At 29.7% G+C, this 21,886-nt stretch overlaps 2 protein-coding genes across 7 annotated transcripts in view; one reads left to right on the top strand and one right to left on the bottom strand.

Moving 5' to 3' along the window:
- The window catches only part of LOC129909800 (stromal interaction molecule homolog), a 71,120-nt gene that overhangs the window by 19,174 nt on the left and 30,060 nt on the right, over positions 1–21,886 (top strand). The window lies entirely within an intron of this gene.
- Positions 4,114–21,886, bottom strand: part of LOC129909803 (ubiquitin carboxyl-terminal hydrolase 30 homolog) — a 228,063-nt gene continuing 210,290 nt past the window's right edge. The window contains exon 7 of the mRNA XM_055986898.1: positions 4,114–4,125. The gene's annotated coding sequence lies outside the window, so the exon portion shown is untranslated. The remainder of the gene's footprint in view (positions 4,126–21,886) is intronic.

Here is a 21,886-nt window from a genome sequence, read left to right on the forward strand (position 1 = left end):
GAATTTTTTAAAAAATTGATGAACGTGCATGTTACTATACAGTACCGGCAAACAATCATACTTTACGCCCCGATCAGAGGTCTGCCAAGTTCTTTCCTAATCCTTCTCTCAGCATAATATTCTCAATCACATACTAAACTCGCACCTCCGGATGAGCAGATCTAATAATATAGTTGTTGTTGGTATTTTTTTTTCTCGTCATCTTCCTTTGTCATCTAATCTAAATCTGTTTTAATTGATAATCCTAAAATTCCCAAACCCAAGCGAGCATATGCTGACCTCTTTTCCGCCAGAAGAAAAACAGAAAACTAAAAAAAAAAATTCTAACACGAATGAATGTGAATTATAAATTTAGAGCAAAATGGAGGAAAAAGAGGAAATATAAAGTGAATGTCCCCTTGGCACTTCTGGGCAACAAGAATGTTAGCCAAAATCTGTTGTGCTGAAGCAGGTGCCAATTTTGTTTTTGTTTAATTCAAGTTGCATTAGTTTCACCACCGCGCCGATCGACGACGACGACGATGGTCATTGTGGTATCGACTTAGGTGTGCGAAAAGCAACAAATATGTAGTAGATTTTCATACTGCAGTGTGTTCATTACACGCGGATATCTTTCTAAACTGTCACCTGTCACTTGATGCAAATAAAAATCTAGTGTTGCCATTTGTCCCACAAAAAATGTACTAGATATTTTGGTCTAACGAGTGGGATGCAAACATAAAATATCTGAAATTAGATCAAGAGTGCTTGATTTTTTTTCAGTGATACTGATGAAAGACATTTTACAAACTTCTGGCGCAACAATTATTAGTAGAGCACTACAAAAGTCAAGACCAATGGATAATTAAAATTTGTAGCTTCTCCTGGTTCTCTGTTCGACCAGAGTCGTTTTCGTAGTGTTGTTGTTATTTCATTGGAAAACTTTTATATGTATATGTATTTGCCGATTATGATGTTATTCAATTTTATTCGCTGAATCAATTATAGAAAAATTTATTGGCGCACTATTTTTGGAAGAAGTGATTGTTTTTTTTTTTTTTGTTTTATTATTGTATTTAGCTAATTTTAGATGGGTTTTTGTGAGAATTTTGTGGGTAATAAAAAATAAGTTTATTGGCGCCAAAATAGATTTGAATTTTAATACATGACAGTGATGGTGATTGTATTCTATGGAAAATTATTATTATTGTTTGTTTCTTTGTATATTTTGAATGGCAATTGAACTGTCTAAATATTTTAATTCCTATTTTAATTTTTACAAAGATTACATTAATCAAGGGATTCACAAACAATTTGAATAAGAAGAAAAAATGTGTGAATTTATAGAAATTTATTTAGATTTTCTTAGTTTAAATGTAGTAGATTGAAAATTGGTTATAAACCTGGGGTGGAATCGGCTATTGTGATTTGTGATAATCACAAAAGACCAATTTGCTCTGAGAAATATGTATGATTTCCGCAGTACAAATTTGATTTTTGTGACTATCACCGATCACAAATCGTTCCTTTGGAGGTGGTAGACTTCTCATAAGTAGATGATAAGTTGTAGATTAATTGTAGTTCTAGTACAATTAACACATGATCTTCTGCTCTAGTAGTTAGGATGTTTAGTTGGTAGTACTAAATTCAAGACTGTGTTCATATTGGCCTCACTCCGCTGATTCTTTTGGCATTTTTATGTTGCTTTTTCACTTGTAACTTGGTGGTGAGAAAGAGATAGCCAAAAATTAAACTAATTTAAAATCTTTGAACTTACATATGTATTTGTCAAAATGAGTCGGCGGAATGTGAAACCGTCCAATAGTAGTCTACCACCTCTAAAGGAACGAACCGATTGTTGTTTTGTGACAGAAATTTACATATGATTGACGTTAAAAACGTCAAATTTGATGATAGGGTTTACATCTTTGTACAAAGCCCACACAATTATAATAGACTTATACTTAAAAAAGTTAGTCTCCATTAAATTAAATGATGATAGGCAGATATTCCTTACATATTCCATGAAGACCCTGCTGGGTTAAATAAAACAAAAACACTTTTCTTGCTAAGTGTGTATTTAATACCCATTAACATGAGTACTAACCAAAGAAATAATGAATTATTTTGGCTGAGTCAGATGAGTGATTTCTTACCTTGCGGTTAAAAATGCAAGTTCCGCAAGTAAATCACATTGAATACTTTTTTTTTGATTTGACAGAAGCTGTCAAATTACTTGTTTCTCTACTTTCACAAACTCGTATTGGCTCAAAAATGTGTACGCCAGTTATGAAACAAATAAAAAAATTTTGAATGTATAAGTGATTACTGATTTCAACCGATTGAAAATGTAGTGACTATTTCGTAGCTAAAATTTGGCGTGATAAGCGTACTAGACTTAACTATAAAAATGTCTCTGAACGTACTTTATAAAAAATGGGTTGAATAGTTTGAAACTTTTGCTAGTACCAAAAATGTACTAGTAACTAGTCGATTGAGAACTAGTTGCGATATAATGCACAAAAAAAAAAAAAACCAGAAATAATAGCTGTGTTTTTTGGCATTGCTATCCGTATCCGCAGTTGGCGTTTACATGCCGATAGGAATAGAAGCTTATGTCATTTAAGAAAGTTATGTCAAATTGGAGCATATTTAGTTGAAAGAACATTGACATCTTTTTACTGTCGTACTTGAACCAAACTGGTCTTATTCATTTGTTCACCGTTTGTCTTTTATAGAAAGACTTAAAAAAATGAAAAATTGCAGTTTTGGCTTCACGGAGCTAAAAACGTTTATTGCCAGAAAAAATATGGGTTTTTAGTTTTTAGTGATTTTCTCATTTTTTATTGGAGATTGATTTTTTTTTTTCAATTTTCAACGATTTAAGAAAATTTTTATTTATCCCAAAAACATTAATTTGCGTTTACAAATTGATTAAAAAAAAAAAAAACAAACAAATTATATCAAAGCAACTCTTTGAAGAATAAATAATAATAACATTAATTTATAGCAACAAGATGATAAAATAGGATTATTACTTTTAAGTGAAAATAGCGGATGTGCATATAACATAAGAATGTATTTAAAAAATTAAAATAATATGATTTAAAGCTTTTATTTATAAAAAATTTCTTTTTGCCATTCATCATTAAAAAGTGGGTACGTATTTTTAATTTTATGGATTTGAAATACCAAAAACATTCTAAAAGTTTATAATTGGAATGGTGCGAAATATTTATTGTCAGATTTTGCAAAAAAAAACAGATGCCACTTAGAATATGAAAAAATGCAAAAGAAATAATAGGTTAGCAACATTAATTTATGTATAGCTCAATATTTTGTTCTATTTTAATTGAACCAAGGACTTTATTAAAAGTTAACAATTCTTGTTCGAATGGAATTTATTTTTTACGGGGCCCAAAAACATGAGTAACTTTAAGAGAATTCATAGTCGTTACTTGAGTTAAGATTTTTCCCGTGAATTGAGAAATATTTCAAGCAATCGCTCAAGGGAATTGAAAATAGAGCTGTCACTTGAGTAAAGAAAAATCTTGTTTTGAGGAAAAAAAAAACTCGAAAATTTGATTAACCTATTTGAATTAACTGTCATAAAAAAAATATTTTTTTAATAATTCGCCATCGCCCAGTGTGTCGAGCCCATACAAAAGTTTATCATAAATACTTGCAGCTAAGTTTTTGGAGTTTTAATATCTTTTTTTGTGTTTTTATGGCAGGAATAGAAAAAAAAATACAAATTAACAAATTAAACAACCTATTACTTTTTTTTTTAGTATAATTTACGAAATTAACATTTACTGAAGAAGCCACTTGTGAGCAAAATTAATTTTTTTTTATATATAAACAAAAATATACTTTTCGTAAGGTTTTTGGAGTGCTGAACTCGAATCCGAAGTCAGAAAAATTCTATCACATCACGTTTTTGAAATATTCCCGTTAGAAAATCTTAAATGTCGTTTTTTAACAGTTTTTGAGGTTATGTTCTTGAACGTGGTGATTTATTTTAAATAAATTTGTGACAGTTTCTAAAAGAACTAAATGTTTTCTTTTAAAGCTCGTTTAAATATTTTCAATATCTTTTTTCTACTTTGAGAAATCTTAAGTTGAAGTCAACTTGTTTTGTTTATCTTCTCTATACAAAAAAATCGTATGTTTATTTGCGTTTCATAGCAAATCTCGAATAGTTTTTTGTCAATCGCTTTCAAATTTTGAAATAACGTTTTATTTGCATTTTCGTAAATTCTTATATCGACGAGTTTGGTAAATACGCTATAATACACAGTAGAGCGTGGCCGGTTCAAGTAATTATATTAAAAATTTAGTATGCAGAAAAATATAATTTTTTTCTTGTTGAAAACAATATTTAAAATATTTTTAATTACATAAACAGCTTTTTGTTACTTGTGTATGGCTAAAAATTATTAAAAACATCGATTTTTTCATTTTTGTGATCCCATTGAAGACGTTTCTCAAAAAATGAATTATTTTGAGTACTTGACTCGTAGCACATAAATGTGAATATCTCTGGTAATCGCAAACAGAAGCAGACCAAACTTTGCCAATATTAAGTATAGGCCTAAGGCAAAATAATATAAAAAAATTGTAGATATGATTTTATATGTTTTTTTTTTAAATTAAATTAATTAAATAAAAATTAATTTTTTTTTTTTTGGCCATTTATCAAAGAAATTTTAATAACTCATATATAATTTTATAAATTTAATTTTTCTTTGTTATACGTTTTACAACAACACTCAAATAAACAAAATAACATTAACAAAATTTTTCAAACAATTACCAAACGTGAAATACACTTAAGAGAAAAAAAATGGAATCAAGCTTTGGGTTCTGTAAAAACGATAAATTAGTCAGGATGTAATTGACACACATGAATTTTAATTGCACCATTTAAAAGCTTGAAACAAAAGCTTTAAATCAATGCAAGGAACTTAAAACCCTGTTCACTTTATAAAGATGCAATCAACATAAACGAAGTATGTAAGGAAAAAAAAAACTGAAATTATAACAGAGAGTATCTGGAAAATTTAACATTAAAAAAAAATGAAGTGCAATTTATTGACAGATAACGTCAATAGAAAAGTAAAGAAAAAAAGACTGGAATTGAAGGTAAGAATATCAAGAAAATTGAACATTTACAAAAAAATTAAGTGCAATTTATTGACAGATAGCGATGATACTATCGTATGCATTTTTAAGTTTTTACAAACAATTCAAAGTAAAAAATTCAAGCTTTTAAATGACACCATGAGACTTGAAGAAACATTATTTTATCCCTTGCAATTTTTGTTTTTAATATAAATAATTTTTTTGATTCCGTTTTTTTGCTCCTAAGTGTATACACTCTCAAAGATTCCCATAAATTCCTCAAAATATTTTCGATTTCCGAGGTACTCATGTTTCGGAGCTTATTTTGAATACATAACCTGGGTTATTTTCTAAGATAAATATGTTTTCATATGAGTTGACACTTCTTAATTATATTTTAATAGCAAAAATATTAATTTTTAACAAAAAAAAAAGTGATTAATCATAAGGGGACGACACACTGTGCATCGGTTTGATTTGTCGCGATTAAACAATATTTGAAAATAAATAAATACAAACTATTAAAAATGTCCTTCGTCAAGAGAGTCCAAATTTTGTTAAATAATACAAAAAACAAAAGCTCGCAATGACACTTGCGTTTTAATGTCAACTGACTGAAAAAAAAAACTTAAGCGTTTCCTCAATTAAAAAACACTCCTCAGACTTTCACTTGAGAAAAATTTCGACTCCAGTGATGACTATGAATAAGGATTCGCTTGAGCGAATGCTTAAGATATTTCTCAACTTGAGTGACGACTATGAATTCCGCCCTAAGACATAAAAACGAAGCGAACCGGGGAAAATTACTGACATACGTTTGTGTTGAATAAGTAATACCGCAAGGTCCCATGCTTCAGGCAGTGATTGATCTAAATCTGGATATATTCTTTACGTGGGGACTGTGGCGTATGTGTAACCTTTTTTTTTAAATCACAAATATTTTAAAAACGTTTTAAAAGTGGGATATTGTATTCATCCAATATAATATTATTATTGTATGCTTATTTTCTAAGTTAAGTAGTGCTCTGAAATTCCAAATACAGTAGGTGGCCACATGATTATGACCGATGAAAATTTTCACAAATTTTTTACGCTAAAAACTAATTTTGTTTTATTTTTTTTGTACAGTAATTATTATAACTATAACGCTAGAGTATCACGTACTTCCTAAGTAAGAAAAATTAAAGAATAAACAGGCTTGGTAATTTTCCAGGGATGAATTCCACAGGCTCCGTGAAGCCAGAACTGCGACCTCAAAATTTTTGAACCAAATTTGTCTAATTCGTTTGTCCACCGTTTGTCCATGTTTGTCCACCCAAAATTTTCGTTTGTCCATCCTTCAAAAAAATTTTAGAGCAAATTCTTTTTTTTTATAGGAAGTCTGAAAAATGAAAAATCGTCTAAAACGCTCAAATTTTGAGATAGGACTTTGAATTTTTCAGTACAAATTTTGTTTTTTGAATATCTCCTAAACGTAGGGTGGACAAACGATGATTTTTTGTTTGTATACTAGGGTGGGTCAAAAAAGTCGAAATTTTTTTTTTTGATTTGGTACTCCGAAAAATCGATTGCTAGACCCCTCTAGAATATACACACCAAATATGAGCTCTTTATATTAATGGGAAGGTCCTCCGCTTTGCAATTTTCCATTTTTACATCAAGCTTCTACTAAAAAAAAATAATTTTTTTATTAATTGAGTTTTTAGCAAATTTCTTTTCATATTCTTGTAGGAAATTGAACGCTCTACAAAAAATGCCTTATACACTTTTTTCGTTTATCTAACCGTTGAATAGATATTTGAGGTCCAAAAATCGAGAAAATCTTTAAAAATTCGTTTTTTGTTCTTAATTTTGTAACAAATTGAAAAATTATAATGATCAAACGCGCAAGACATATTCTTGTTGAAAATTGATTACTCCACAAAAAAGGTCTTATTAACTTTTTTCATTAATCTAACCATTCTAAAGATATTCGAGGTCAAAGTTAAAAAAAAATATAAAAACATTTTATATTTTTAAAAAATTTCTAATTCACTGAAACTTCATTATTTTCAAATTAGCAAGATATATTCTTGTAGGGGCTTAAACGTTCTACAAAAAATTCCTTGGAATCAAATTGATTGCTTTAACCGTTTAGAAAATATTCGTATCCAAATCGCAATGCATACGGGTCATTAGAAAACTATTGAAATCATTGAGCATTGGTTTGGATATGAATATCTTCTAAACGGTTAAAGCAATCAACTTCATTCCAAGGAATTTTTTGTAGAACGTTTAAGCCCCTACAAGAATATATCTTGCTAATTTGAAAATAATGAAGTTTCAGTGAATTAGAAATTTTTTAAAAATATAAAATGTTTTTATATTTTTTTTTAACTTTGACCTCGAATATCTTTAGAATGGTTAGATTAATGAAAAAAGTTAATAAGACCTTTTTTGTGGAGCAATCAATTTTCAACAAGAATATGTCTTGCGCGTTTGATCATTATAATTTTTCAATTTGTTACAAAATTAAGAACAAAAAACGAATTTTTAAAGATTTTCTCGATTTTTGGACCTCAAATATCTATTCAACGGTTAGATAAACGAAAAAAGTGTATAAGGCATTTTTTGTAGAGCGTTCAATTTCCTACAAGAATATGAAAAGAAATTTGCTAAAAAGTCAATTAATAAAAAAATTATTTTTTTTTAGTAGAAGCTTGATGTAAAAATGGAAAATTGCAAAGCGGAGGACCTTCCCATTAATATAAAGAGCTCATATTTGGTGTGTATATTCTAGAGGGGTCTAGCAATCGATTTTTCGAAGTACCAAATCAAAAAAAAAATTTTCGATTTTTTTGACCCACCCTATTGTATACATTTCTCGAGGTGGACAAACGATTGCCGTTTGAATTTTTGAAAAATAATAATTTTTGAGGACTTTTTAATTTTCAGTAGAGGTACACTGTGGTGTATGCGTACTTTTTTTTAAGTTGCTATAAAAAAATTCTTTTTGGAATATCTCCTAAACAGAGGGTGGACAAACGATGATTTTTGGTATACGTAAAGAACTCGAGGTGGACAAACGACAGCAGTTTGAATTTTTGATTAAAATTGATTTTTGGGGATTTTAGGGGAGTTTTAATTTTTCAGTGCAAATGTTTTTTAAATTGCTCCTAAACGGGGGGTGGAAAAACGATAATATTTGGTATGTATATAGAACTCGAGGTGGACAAACGATTGCAGTTGGTTTTATACGTCTATCTCAAAATTTGAGCGTTTTAGACGATTTTTCATTTTTCAGACTTCCTATAAAAAAAAGAATTTGCTCTAAAATTTTTTTGAAGGGTGGACAAACGAAAATTTTGGGTGGACAAACATGGACAAAAGGTGGACAAACGAATTAGACAAATTTGGTTCAAAAATTTTGAGGTCGCAGTTCTGGCTTCACGGAGCCAATTCCACAAATAACGCTCTTTGGGGTTTTTTTAGCGAAATGCTGCAGAAAACCTCATACCAACTGGTGGAAAAGCTTAGAGGTGAGTGGCTGAATCATTACAAGCACGGAACATAAGCTCATTCAGGTTAAAATAGAGTTCCCAAAGAATACAGGCAGTTTTGCAACAAAAGGAAAACACACGAAATATTGAAAAAATGGTGGTCTCCTCTATCGTCATCAATTTTTTTGACTTTGTTTCTTTAAACAAAAAAATTAGTATTGGCATAATGTTCGGTTGTATAAAACAATAATAAATAAAAATAATAAAATAAAATTAGTTTTTAGCGTAAAAAATTTGTGAAAAATTTCATCGGTCATAATCATGTGGCCGCCTACTTTATGAGAGCATATTTTCATATTTTCTGTTATGTCAAAATCTTAACCATTTTCTCTCTTTAAAAAAAAGCCATAAATAAAAGAAAATTAATGAATGTAAAAGCGTCTTTTTCTTCGCCATTATTTTTCCAATGAAGTTAAATTTAAATCAGTTGTTATTTCTGGCCTTTCTTTGGCAGGTATCTACTTTGATTGTTAGTTAATTTCTTAATAACAATTAAAACTTATTATCTTTTTACGTCAGTTAAATGGCAAGCCATAAAACAATTACACTCATGTAAGATTATTTTTTAAGAATCAAAAACATAAAGTTGACATCTTTCAATTAAAAGTAATATGCCTTGTTCTGGCCATTCAAAAAAAAAAAAAATAAGAAATAAAATTCAAGTTCAACGAGGCAATACGTCATTTGACTATTTTTGCAATAAACATTTTGAATTAAAATTCATACAAAGCTAAAAACGAAAATGAAAAAGAAACAAAACAACAATAATAAAAAAAAAAAAAACACACAAATTTGTGAGATTGTTTTTGAGTTGTCGTCGTCGTTGTCGTCGTCTCTTGTCGATTGTTTTCTTTATTTGAGATAGATACATAGGTCTTTGTAGTGTCACAGCACACACTTTTGCATGGCAAGACAAATTGAACAGCTGGTTGGCTTAGAATACATTCAACTTTTATGGCAACAAATTTTCAAACATTTGCCAGACAACAACCGTATTTGTACCTACGCTGCTGCCGGCTATATTCAACTAATTTGCAATAAACCTGTTTCAATTTTTTTTTTAGTATTTATTTATTGACAAAAAAAAAAAGATACATTCCCAATAAGATGAAGTACAAAACGCACATGATCTTAGTTAAGGTTATGATATTGAAAAATATAAATTTGCAATTCAAGTCTAAGGTGTACTTGTTGTGAGATAGAAACGAGGAAATGATTCATACAGATAGTTCATAGTTAGAATCTGAAGGTTTTTGTGTGTTGCCTTTAATTAAAAATAAGGTAATTATCTAGAATCTTATTGTTTTATCATATTATTAAGTAAAATGTAGGTAAAATAATTTCACGATAATTTAGTTTTCTTAATGCTTGTGTAAGATTGTAAAGTCTCGATTAACGGTATCCAACTTCAATAACACTTTTATTTAAGAAGTCATAAAGATATTTATCTCTAAATGCTGGTTCTATTTATTTGAGAGATGTTTTGAATTAGTAAGAAAAAAGAAATATAATATAATTCGCGGAATACATTACTTTGTTAAAATTTGGAAATCCTATATGATCGAGTTGAATTCTTTTGGGATTAAATCCAAAACTCTATAAATCTATAAAATCGTATGAAATTTCTTAAAATGGTTTAGAAAAATTGCTTTCGTCTCTTAAAAAATATACCAACATTTTTCGGTCCATTAATCATCTGCCAGTTAGTTATTTTACAGTCAAGATAACTGTCTTAATGGATGTTGCGAGATAGTATTCATCTTCACGGAGAAAAAAAGGGCACCTAAAATAAAATGATGCTCACCCTAAATCCCACCCTCTTAGAACAATACGATTTTCGCTTGAAATAAGTGAAAACCGCTTAAATTCTGACCAAAAATAAAAATTTTAAAGTTGTAGTCAGACTTCAGCTTTAGTTGCAGTTTATCATACTCATTTCCAACAGTGAGATGGTAAAACACTAGCCAAAAGTTGTAGTTTCAATTCCCATTGGCTGCAAGTTTTCAATTTTTAATTAAAATATTTCCGCATAAAAATAAGATGATTTTCCGCTTAAATTAAGTGGATTTCTTTGAAATTTGTGCATTCAAAAAAAGAAGATTTGTCTGTTTAATTTAAGACATAAGTTATCATGCCAAAAAAAACCATGCAGAAATCCGCTTGTTAGGTAGTCTTTCTCTCCGCGTTGGATTCCTTAACGCGCTATCACTATTAAGTTAATTTAACAATCCATAATCCAATTCAATCTTCAAGATGATGAAATTATTCCAGAAAATCTTCGCCTCATGCCCAAACTTAACGTATGCCCCATTTATTCTTTAGAACTATTCATTTTTTGTATGAGACAAAAATCAGTTTAAATTCATGAGACGAAATGAAATGTTTGTGGACTGTGGAGAAGGTTTGGGGAGAGATTTGCTGAAGTCTGTTGTTCAACCCATGAACCTTATAGAGGTGGTTCATAAGTTTTTCTGGTTTGATATCGGCTTTACACGCGTTAGTGAGCTTTTCTAGACATATCTTAAGTGCCAAGTCCAATATCAAATAATATTTAATAGAAATAACTGCCACTTCTTTCTATTTTTCTTTTTTTTTTTTTGTTAAAAAAAATCAAGGGCCGAATCAAGGCATAGACAAAAATAGTCAAAACGTGTGCCGTGATTCGACCCCAGCTTTCATGAATTCTTAAGTTTTAATTTTTATTTATATAGCTACAAATTAAAATAATTATTAACTTTGAGATTGCAAATATATATCGTCCCGTTTCTGCTTGAACTTCGTAAGTACATTTTTTTTTAAGATTTCATATTCTGCTAAACATTGCTCTAAAACTTACAGAAAGAATGGATAAAAAGGTTTAAGTGTAGAAACAACTCAATCAATATGTCATAAACATAACTTGATTTCCCTTTGTTCAATTCATATTTTTAACTTTGAGAAAAATGTATATTTATTTTAGGAACTGAACAAAATTTGCTATGTTGATACGTGGTTCAGGCAGAAACGGGACGATATATACAATTTAGTTTTTAAACAATTTTTTTGCACATTAAAATCAATTAAATTAAAAAACTTATTAAACAAAGTGCAAGCAGCATACAACGGCTCATGTGAACCATAGATCGTTCTATTAAATCTTTGATAAATAACATCTACTGATTTTAATGAACGTGAATGAGAGTTTATACATATTTGTGAGAAAAGTTAATTTGAATCAGTTTCACCAGTTAAAATATTAAAAACAAATAAAACACTTGATGTAGTTCTTCGATGAATAAGTGATGGAAGATTGATCAGAAGTTTTGTTTATATTTTTATATTTTAGTTGATGATTCTGCTGTTGTTTAGCATTTTTTGGACACTAAAAACCAACATTACGATGATGGGGGAAGATCAAAAAAGTGGTTTTCGTCATGCCGTCCGTCGGTCTGTGCGTCTGTGCTTCCATCTGTACATCGAGCTAGGGCCTAAACGGATGGATGGATTTGCTTGAAACTTGGTACAGATAATTTTTACGTAATTCCCTAGACCCGTTTTTTTTTATTTTGTTTTAATATCTCCATTTTAACGCATACCTCCCATATAACGTTTTCGAAGTATTGCAAATTTCTCGAAAACGGCTCTAACGATTTCGATCAAATTTGGTGTGCGGAACACTCTTATTGATTCTAACAAAACTGCGTTTATAGTTTTTCTCAAAAAAATGCGGAGAACGGAAATATGGCGTTGCCGTTTTTCAAAAATTAACATATTTTTTAAGTTCATATAATTTCATCAAAGCATAAGTTAATTTTATTCAAAATTTAGAGACATAATTTTGAAGTGTCAAAAATAAAAAAAAAAAAATTTAAAAAGTTTTTGAAAATAATTTTTTTTAACTTGCAATTTTTTTTTTGATTTTTTTTTCTCGACACTAAAGAAAATCTTAAATTTCCAATAGCTATTTAGGATAACGATACTTTGAACTACAAGAGCAAGTACGTGTGACCCCAGTCGTGCATTTTATTTAAATCTCCATCATAAATACGAAGGAAGATAGTTTACAATTTTCTGCAAACAATAAAAAAAAAGTTTGGAAAATGTTAAAAAGCGCGCTCTATAAAACAATTTCCAAAACTTTTTTTTAATTGCTTCATAATTAGTCCAGTAATTTTAGGTTTTATCTGCGGAAAAATTCCTACTGTTCTCGATTTTGGTATAGACCTTCGTTACGGCGTTGTTATGAAGATGTGAAAAATCGACATTGATATCGCTTCCGCGTTAGAAGTTATACAGGTCAAAAGGTCACGAAAATCAGTTTTTCGCATATATCTCGTGACCTGTTGATCAGAGGTCAATAGGGGTCTATGGAAAATCTGTTCGTCATAAAATTATCTACAAATGTTGCCTTATGCATTTTTTTGTAATATCGAACGCGATATCAATGTCGATTTTTCACATCTTCATAACAACGCCGTAACGAAGGTCTATACCAAAATCGAGCCCAGTAGGAATTTTTCCGCAGATTGGGGTAAAACATGCCTAAAATTACTGGGCTAAATTTTTAGAACAGAATTACGAAAGCAAATAGAAGAATTTTGAAAAATTGAACTTTGAAGACAGAATTTTGTAAAAAAAAAAATTGACTATGGCAGAATTTCGAACCCAACACCTAAAAAAATCTTTGAAAAAATGATAGACAAAGAGAATATTATCTATATTCTAACTAAAAATTATTATATTATATTAGTCTCAAGTATACATATATTTTAACTGTTCGCAAAATTTATAACTTGACTGATTTGGCTTATTGTGAAAATAATAAAATTTTATAATTACTACTCAAAAATAATAAGAAACAGTACCTATAACCGCACCTGGGGAAAAAGCTGATTTTTGCACTAAAATCGAACCAAGTACGTGTTAAAACAAGGTTTCACGAACCTTGGTTTAAAATTAATGTTGGTGTATGTAAATTTACATGATTTTATATGAAAGATTGCTTGTTTACAAATCGCCTACTTGGTAGCTATTGTTTATCAAAAACAACAACAACAAAATCAAAACAAAATACAAAGAATTAAAGAAAAATATTCTATTATACAAAAGTTATACCCAATTCAATTTATATACAATCCAAAAAAAAAAATAAAAATTACAATTAATTGAAGTCAATTAAAAGTGAACTGCTTTTGGAAAGACATCAGGGCTCAAAAACAACTATTTAAAACTTAGTGTTATTTTATCATCTTCATTACAAACAAAAACCTTCCGCCAAAGAAACAATTTATTTTTTTTCAATAAATCGTCATAATACAAAATACCTACTCTAACATGTGTATGTAATGAAGCTGAAGGGCATAAGCGATGTGGGTCGCATTTGCAATAATAAACACAATCGATTGACTATCCATAATCCGTCATTTGTCACGTGTATTCATTCATTTGTCTTGTAAGACGCGCCACGCAATCAATTTGCCGGCAAAAAAGATAAAGACAAGAGGAACTAATTTTTGTTGTTGGCTTGACAAAAAGACACGAGCGATTAAAATGATACACGCGAAACATTTGTGTAGATTGGCTGTCGAAACGCAAAAAGCTAAAATTATCTCAATTAGCTTGTTAATGCATATATGAACAAGCAAAGTAGGAAGTTAGGTTCGTGTATATGTTATTTCAAGACCGATGAATGTTCACGACGTAGGCGACTGATATACAAGAATTGTAGCTGATACCTTGTCTTGTGGAAGCGAAAAGAAACAATTCCACGAAATAAAGTTTCGCAAAGGACTCTTTATAGAAGTGAAAAATCATTTCTTCGACATTTTTTAAAATCCAGAAGCGTTTTTCATTAATTAGGTATTTCTATAATTCTTGATTTATAATTTCCATTATAAACCGCTTAAAGTGGAGTTAATTCGCCTAGTGGATGGCAATGCATAGGTATGTTTCTAAGTGCGATAAATACGAACTAGGTACGATTCGGTGAAGGACTTTAATCATTTAATCAATTGATAACTAGACAAACTCCCCCAATCATCACCAAACATCTCGATATAACGTTGGAAATGCTATCTAAATAATCTGTGTGCAGTAAAAAAATAATTGCTTTAATGCATATTACTCTATTGTTTGCTTTTCGTTTATTTTTTTTATATAATTTTTTAGATTGTGAATACATCAGAGAATATTAAAAGAAATGTTATGTTAATATAATTGAAATTCTAGCGGAGAAATTTATTATCTTAATTACAGATTTCAAGTGGAAATTTTATTAAAGTATATAGATACAACACAAGTTAGTGATTATTTTATTTTTCTGAGAGACAGCTTATTACGAGAGTTTTATAAGCAAATTCAAGTGCATACTATAAACTTTATTTTTGATAGAAAAATAGTTATTGAATGAAGTTTCAATAGTTGAGACAACTAGGGGGCCATTCCGCTATAGACGATCTTCGGCATAATTTTTAAATTACAATATTTGTTACTTTTTTGTAACAATGCAATGTAGAATAAGTGTTTTTAATAAAAACAAAAAGAATTAGGCCTGATTTAGCAAAAACATTTGTTTTATTGCGCTTGGCAAGGCTATAATGCAAAGAGTCCGTAAGAACTCCAAATATCATGGCTAGTAATACAGGCTCAAAATCGCTATTACCAACAGCTTGGTGGTTACACATGCTTAAACCGTTTAGAAGATATTTGTATCCAAATCCCAATGCATACTGGCCATAAAAAAAAACTTTTATAAATTTTTTTTAACTTTGACCTCGAATATTTTTCCAATGGTTAGATTAATGAAAAAAGTATACAAGACCTTTTTTGTAGAGCGTTTAATTTCCTACAAGAATATGTAAAGCATTTTGCGAAAAAGTCGATTGATGAAAAATGATTTTTTTTAATATGAGATTGATGTAAAATTTGCTGTTAGAGCTCATATTTGGTAAGTATGTTCTACAGGTGTAGAAAACCAAAAATAGATATGTGATTTTTTTTTTGACCCACCCTAATATACAGGGTGTCCCAAAAGTAATGGATCAAACGAAATATGCTGATAGGCCAACTTTAGGGCTCTCAGAATTTGGTAACTTGTTCATCCTTACGGTTTTCGATTTAATGCAGTTTTTGTGAAATTTCGAAAAATCCTGACTTTGCAACAGTATTTTGCTTCTTCCGCTCATATTTGATTTTTGTTTTTCACAATTTTTCACTAAAACATTGCCTAATAATAAGAAATAATTAACTATTCAAAATATTTTTTATTTCATACGCCATTTTGCTGCAAATTAATTAACAGTTCCATGTTTTATAAAAACTCAATTTCTTTCTTTTATTTCAGAGCAACAGCCTGAAAAAAATGTGTATGGTGTAGCACTGGTTTATTATCTTGAAAACTTGTCGTGTTATTGCAGTTTTCAAAAATGTATAAAAGTTTCCAAAGTTGAAGTTAGAACTGAAGATATTACAATTTAAAAGCAACAAAACAGGGCTTTTCATAGAAAAATAACAAAGAAAAATAAACACAGTTTCTCGAGTGTTGTTTGTTTATTTCTTTTTGAACAAAAGCCTCGATTTTTGTTTGTTATTTTGCTCTGAAAACGTCTGTTTTTTTGCATTCAAATTGTAATATCTTTCGTTCTATTTGCAACTTTGTAATTTTTCATACATTTTTGAAAACTGCTATAACACGGCAAGTTTTCAAGATAATAAACCAGTGCTACACCATACAAATTTTTTTCAGGCTGTTGCTCTGAAATAAAAGAAAGAAATTGAGTTTTTATAAAACATGGAACTGTTAATTAATTTGCAGCAAAATGGCGTATGAAATAAAAAATATTTTGAATAATTAATTATTTCTTATTATTAAGCAATGTTTTAGTGAAAGAATTTAAAAAAACAAAAATCAATTATGAGCGGAGGAAGCAAAATACTGTTGCAAAGTCGGGATTTTTCGAAATTTCACAAAAACTGCATTAAATCGAAAACCGTAAGGATTTGGGATGAACAAGTTACCAAATTCTGAGAGCCCTAAAGTTGGCCTATCATCATATTTCGTTTGATCCATTACTTTTGGGACACCCTGTATAAGCTTGACATTAGTGCCTGCTTGGCGATTTTACATATCCTAAGCATAGCAACAAACTTGCGTAAGCGGTACAAAGGACCCGAAAAGCGAGTTTAAATCCTAAGAACTGAGTAGGAATTAAGTTCCTCAGTGAACTCGCTTTTTTGTCGAAAAAGTCGCTATATGTACGGTGACCATATTTCTGGAAGCCAAACCCGGGACGGATAAAAAATTCGTTCTATCGCTTTGAAAATATTGATTTTTCAAAAAAAATTTAAATTTTTTTTAAATGAGTTTTCATAATTTTTCCTTTTTTTGATATCAAGATTTCCTAAACGATTTTATGGGAGCGTTTTCGTTGAAATCGTTTAAGTCGTTTACGAAATCAGAAATCAAGAAAATGGTTTTTTAATAATGTCTGTTAATAACTTCTAAAAAAATATTTTTTTAATCAAAATCGGGAGAGCTGTTTTTTAACATTTTTATTTAAATGGTTTTGAAATTGTATGAACTTTAACACACCATGTCCTTAAAAGTTTTGAAACTTATCTGGGTTCTTTACTCTTCCATATGTTGTTCTTTATTCGAAAACATTTTTTCTGGTGTACCAACCTGACAAACAGAAGCTAGAACTAAATAATTGAGGAACATTTAAAAAAAACTAAAGCCTAGTCTAGAGGCAAAACGAAAATTTTCATACAAAACCAGCACAACGAAAATTTTGCTTTTCGTTGCCCAGTACGCAGCTTAGGCAACAAAATTCTTACCTGTGCTAGAATTTATGGAGAGTTTTTAATCGTTTTTTTTTTTACTTTGGAGACTTAGAAAATTTTTCGTTTTGCTTCAGCAGCGTACTAGAAAAATTTTAATTTCCAACCACTGTTTTCTTGTTTTCCGTACAAAGTATTTAAAATATTGAATACAAAAATCAGAGAATGTGCAAATACGGGACTATCACGGGACAAATTACAAAATTACGGGACACTTATACGTCCCGGGTTTCTTAAATAAAAACCCGGGACAAGCTGTAGAAATACGGGACAGTCCCGGGTAAACCGGGACGGATGGTCACCGTTGCTATATGAGAATAAAAAGGTCGCTAAACCGTTTTCATATGTTTTTAAATAGAAAAATAAACACAAGTTGTCTTGAAACAAAGTTTTTATTAACAACAAAAAAAAAAAATAACAAAAATAGAAACTAAAAAGTGGTTGTCTGTAAAGTTGGTTTACGGACGATGATTTTGCGTGATAACGTCATAAGAAAACAGGTCGTGTGCTTTTGTTAACAAAATGATCTAAAAATTATTTATTTGCCAACTTTCTTGTAAGAAAAATTATAAGATATAATAAATCTTATACCTAGTAAAGTACCTACTTAAACTAAAGATTAAGACCTAACATATGTATATGTGTATAACTGTATGATTTTTGGAAAAACGGAATAACTTTTTGAATCCTATCATAATTTACAAGAAAAAGTTAAATCAAATACCTTTTTTTTCTTTTCTCATAATATCAATTTTTGTATATGAAAAACTTACAAAAAAATTACGCCATTAAAAAGTTTAATATTTTTTTCTAAAGAAAAGGTAAAAAATCCATTTTTGTTATATAAATTTTATACCATCTGAAAGCCTATTGTTTCCGCTGTAAATATTCATATCAACCATGTCTGCACGACATCTACGAAAAGAGCTAGAATTTTTTAAACCCAATCAGTTTTCATCAAAAAAAGCAAAAATATCAATCATTTTTATCTTCTCAAAAGCTTAAATAAATTTTTTTAAATTAAAATAAAAAAAACTAGACCGACTACTGCACTCTTGTACCTACCATTATTTTATTTGTTTGAATTTTTTTTCTATTTGCTAAATGCTCTGTCAGCATTCAACTCGGTCTGCTCAGAGAGCGATAACTTATTCTGAGTCCATCGATCGCGCTCTGAACAAGCTCAGAGTACGTTCAGAACGAAAGAAGAAATTGAAGCTCTAAATGTTGAGAGGTAAAAAAGAAATACAATTTTTAGAAAAAAAGTCGCTATAAAGAAATTGGTAAAAAGGTCGCTTGGAATAAAAAGTCGTCGCTTGGTCGCTAAGGCTTCAAAAAGGTCGCTAATAGCGACTAAAGTCGCTTAGCGGGAACGCTGCCCACGTGTACCTACACGGACGAATTTGGTATTAATGTCATTGAGAATGTTTTGTGTGTGTGGAATATTTTTAAAATCGTTCATAAGAAAGTCAAAATATTTGAAGTTGAAGTTGCTTTTAGCTGATTTTTCAAACAAACTCTCTCAAACTCTCCCGCCAACAAATAACCTTGCACCCAAGTTTTCCTATAGGTCAATAATTCTGTTTATTATATTGAAGTTTTGTACTATTTTACTTGTAGGTAATTTTTATTATTAATTCTTGTGCCTAAATTCTGTAACTCTAAAAGCAGAAACACAATCACGCTTTGCCGTCGATTTTGACAACTGCCTAAAGTTCAACTATACGAAATCTGTGTTACTTCACACAATGACGCTTTTCTACGTACGCTTTTTTTGACAAACGTAAGGAAACGTAAGGAAGCGAGCAAAAGTTCAACTAGGTTGAACTTTTGCTCGCTTTCTGACATTTATCAGACATAGTTACAGTCACCCACATAATTATTGGGCCAAAATAAATTATTACAAAACTAGGTGTGTTTTTCTGTTTCTCTATATAGATTTTGAACAAAAAAACGATATCGAGATATTTTAAATAAAAACAATTTACGTATTAAAAACAACAATAACACGGTGTAACACTCAAAATATACGCGGGCGGAGACCTATCAGGTTTTGTAGAGCTAGTCGCACTGAATACGAAACGGTATTTGAAAATCCCCTAACACCCCCAAAATCTGGAGTTACGGGCAAAAAACGGTTTTTTGGACCTTCACCCATTGAAAAAATTCTAGCTTCGACAATTTTGTACCCATTTTCGATTTTTTTACAGTTTCTGATAGAAGATAAATATACCTTTATAACAATGTGTAAAACATGTAACTCGGTTAAACCACTTAGAATTTATAAGATGTCAAAGTTCAAAAATTCAATTTTTTTTGTCATTTGCCCAACTTCGGCATCAATTTAAAGTATATGTTTTCAAAACAACATGCTATTTAAAAAATATATTCTAAAACTATATCTATTTTCCAATCGATCAAGGTATTTTTTATGAAAATCACTTCAAAATTGGCTTAGAAAAAAAAATTTTTCGATTTCAACCCAGATACAGAAATTGGAACTTTTAGGTATAGAACAAAAATGTTGTTTCGGCACGTAGTAGGATAAGTTGGGCGCCAGGATTTGATGAAGGGTTTTTGTAGAAGAGCTCAATACAAACATTTTTTTTCTTTGGAAGGGGGGTCTATCTCCCCCCGTTTAGGTGGGAGGGGCATTTTTCTAAAAAAAATTATCAAAATAAAAAAAAAAATATTAAAAAACAACGGCAGCACTTACATTAATAAATGATACCATTTCCAAAAGGTAAAATTGTGCATTTGATTCTAATTTTTAAATCAATATAATATTCCCAATAGTTTTTGAAATAATCGATTTCAAAGTTAAAAATAGGGGAAAAAATTTTTTTTAAAACTCATTTTATACTATTTTTGGCCAGACTGTGAATTTTAGTAAATAAATTACTTAAACAGAAAACTGCATCAATTGATTCCTTATCGAACCGTGAAAACTATGTGTTTCTATGTCTTCTAGTTTTTGGGAAAATTGAAAAATTATTTTATCAGATTTTTCTTTTTTCAAAATATTTTTTGTTTTTATTTGTTTTTATTTTTCAATTTTCTCAAAAACTAGAAGACATAGAAACATATAGTTTTCACGGTTCGATAAGGAATCAATTGATGCAGTTTTCTGTTTAAGTAATTTATTTACTAAAATTCACAGTCTGGCCAAAAATAGTATAAAATGAGTTTTAAAAAAAATTTTTTCCCCTATTTTTAACTTTGAAATCGATTATTTCAAAAACTATTGGGAATATTATATTGATTTAAAAATTAGAATCAAATGCACAATTTTACCTTTTGGAAATGGTATCATTTATTACTGTAAGTGTTGCCGTTGTTTTTTAATAATTTTTTTTTATTTTGATAATTTTTTTTTAGAAAACTGCCCCTCCCACCTAAACGGGGGGAGATAGACCCCCATTCCAAAGAAAAAGATGTTTATATTGAGCTCCTCTACAATAACCCGTTATCAAATCCTGGCGCCCAGGTTATCCTACTACGTGCCGAAACAACATTTTTGTTCTATACCTAAAAGTTCGAATTTCTGTATCTGGGTTGAAATCGAAAATTTTTTTTTTCTAAGCCAATTTTGGAGTGATTTTCATAAAAAATACCTCGATTGATTGGGAAATAGATATAGTTTATGAATATATTTTTTAAATAGCATGTTGTTTTGAAAACATAAACTTTAAATTGATGCCGAAGTTGGGCAAATGACAAAAAAAATTGAATTTTTGAACTTTGACATCTTATAAATTCTAAGTTGTTTAACCGAGTTACATGTTTTATACATTGTTATAAAGGTATATTTATCTTCTATCAGAAACTGTAAAAAAATCGAAAATGGGTACAAAATTGTCGAAGCTAGAATTTTTTCAATGGGTGAAGGTCCAAAAAACCGTTTTTTGCCCGTAACTCCAGATTTTGGGGGTGTTAGGGGATTTTCAAATACCGTTTCGTATTCAGTGCGACTAGCTCTACAAAACCTGATAGGTCTCCGCCCGCGTATATTTTAAAACCTCATTTTTGTAACACCGTGTAATTTAATGATGTTGTAGACTGAGTTTTATTGTTGGTTCTGTTTAAAAAACAATTTATTTTTATTGGTTTTTGTTTTTATAACTATAAGATTAAAGAATAAACAAATTTCTATGCATTTTTTAATCACATTAATATCCTTCTTCATTTTTCCACATTTAAATCAAGATAAAGACTTGGCCCAATAATTTTGTGAGTGACTGTGTTTTTTTCTTATTTGACAGCACATTTTATGTTTCAATCAGCTGTTCATAGTCAAAGTGACAGAAGCGCGCTTTGAGGATTTCTCAACGTAACGCGACGACGCGTCTGGCAAAGCGTGATTGTGTTTCAGCTTTAATAGTTCTGTAACTGAAATATAATTCATACAAACAAAATATTGACTAAGT

Source organism: Episyrphus balteatus, chromosome 2 (assembly GCF_945859705.1).
Source record: "Episyrphus balteatus chromosome 2, idEpiBalt1.1, whole genome shotgun sequence".
NCBI classification, from domain to species: domain Eukaryota; kingdom Metazoa; phylum Arthropoda; class Insecta; order Diptera; family Syrphidae; genus Episyrphus; species Episyrphus balteatus.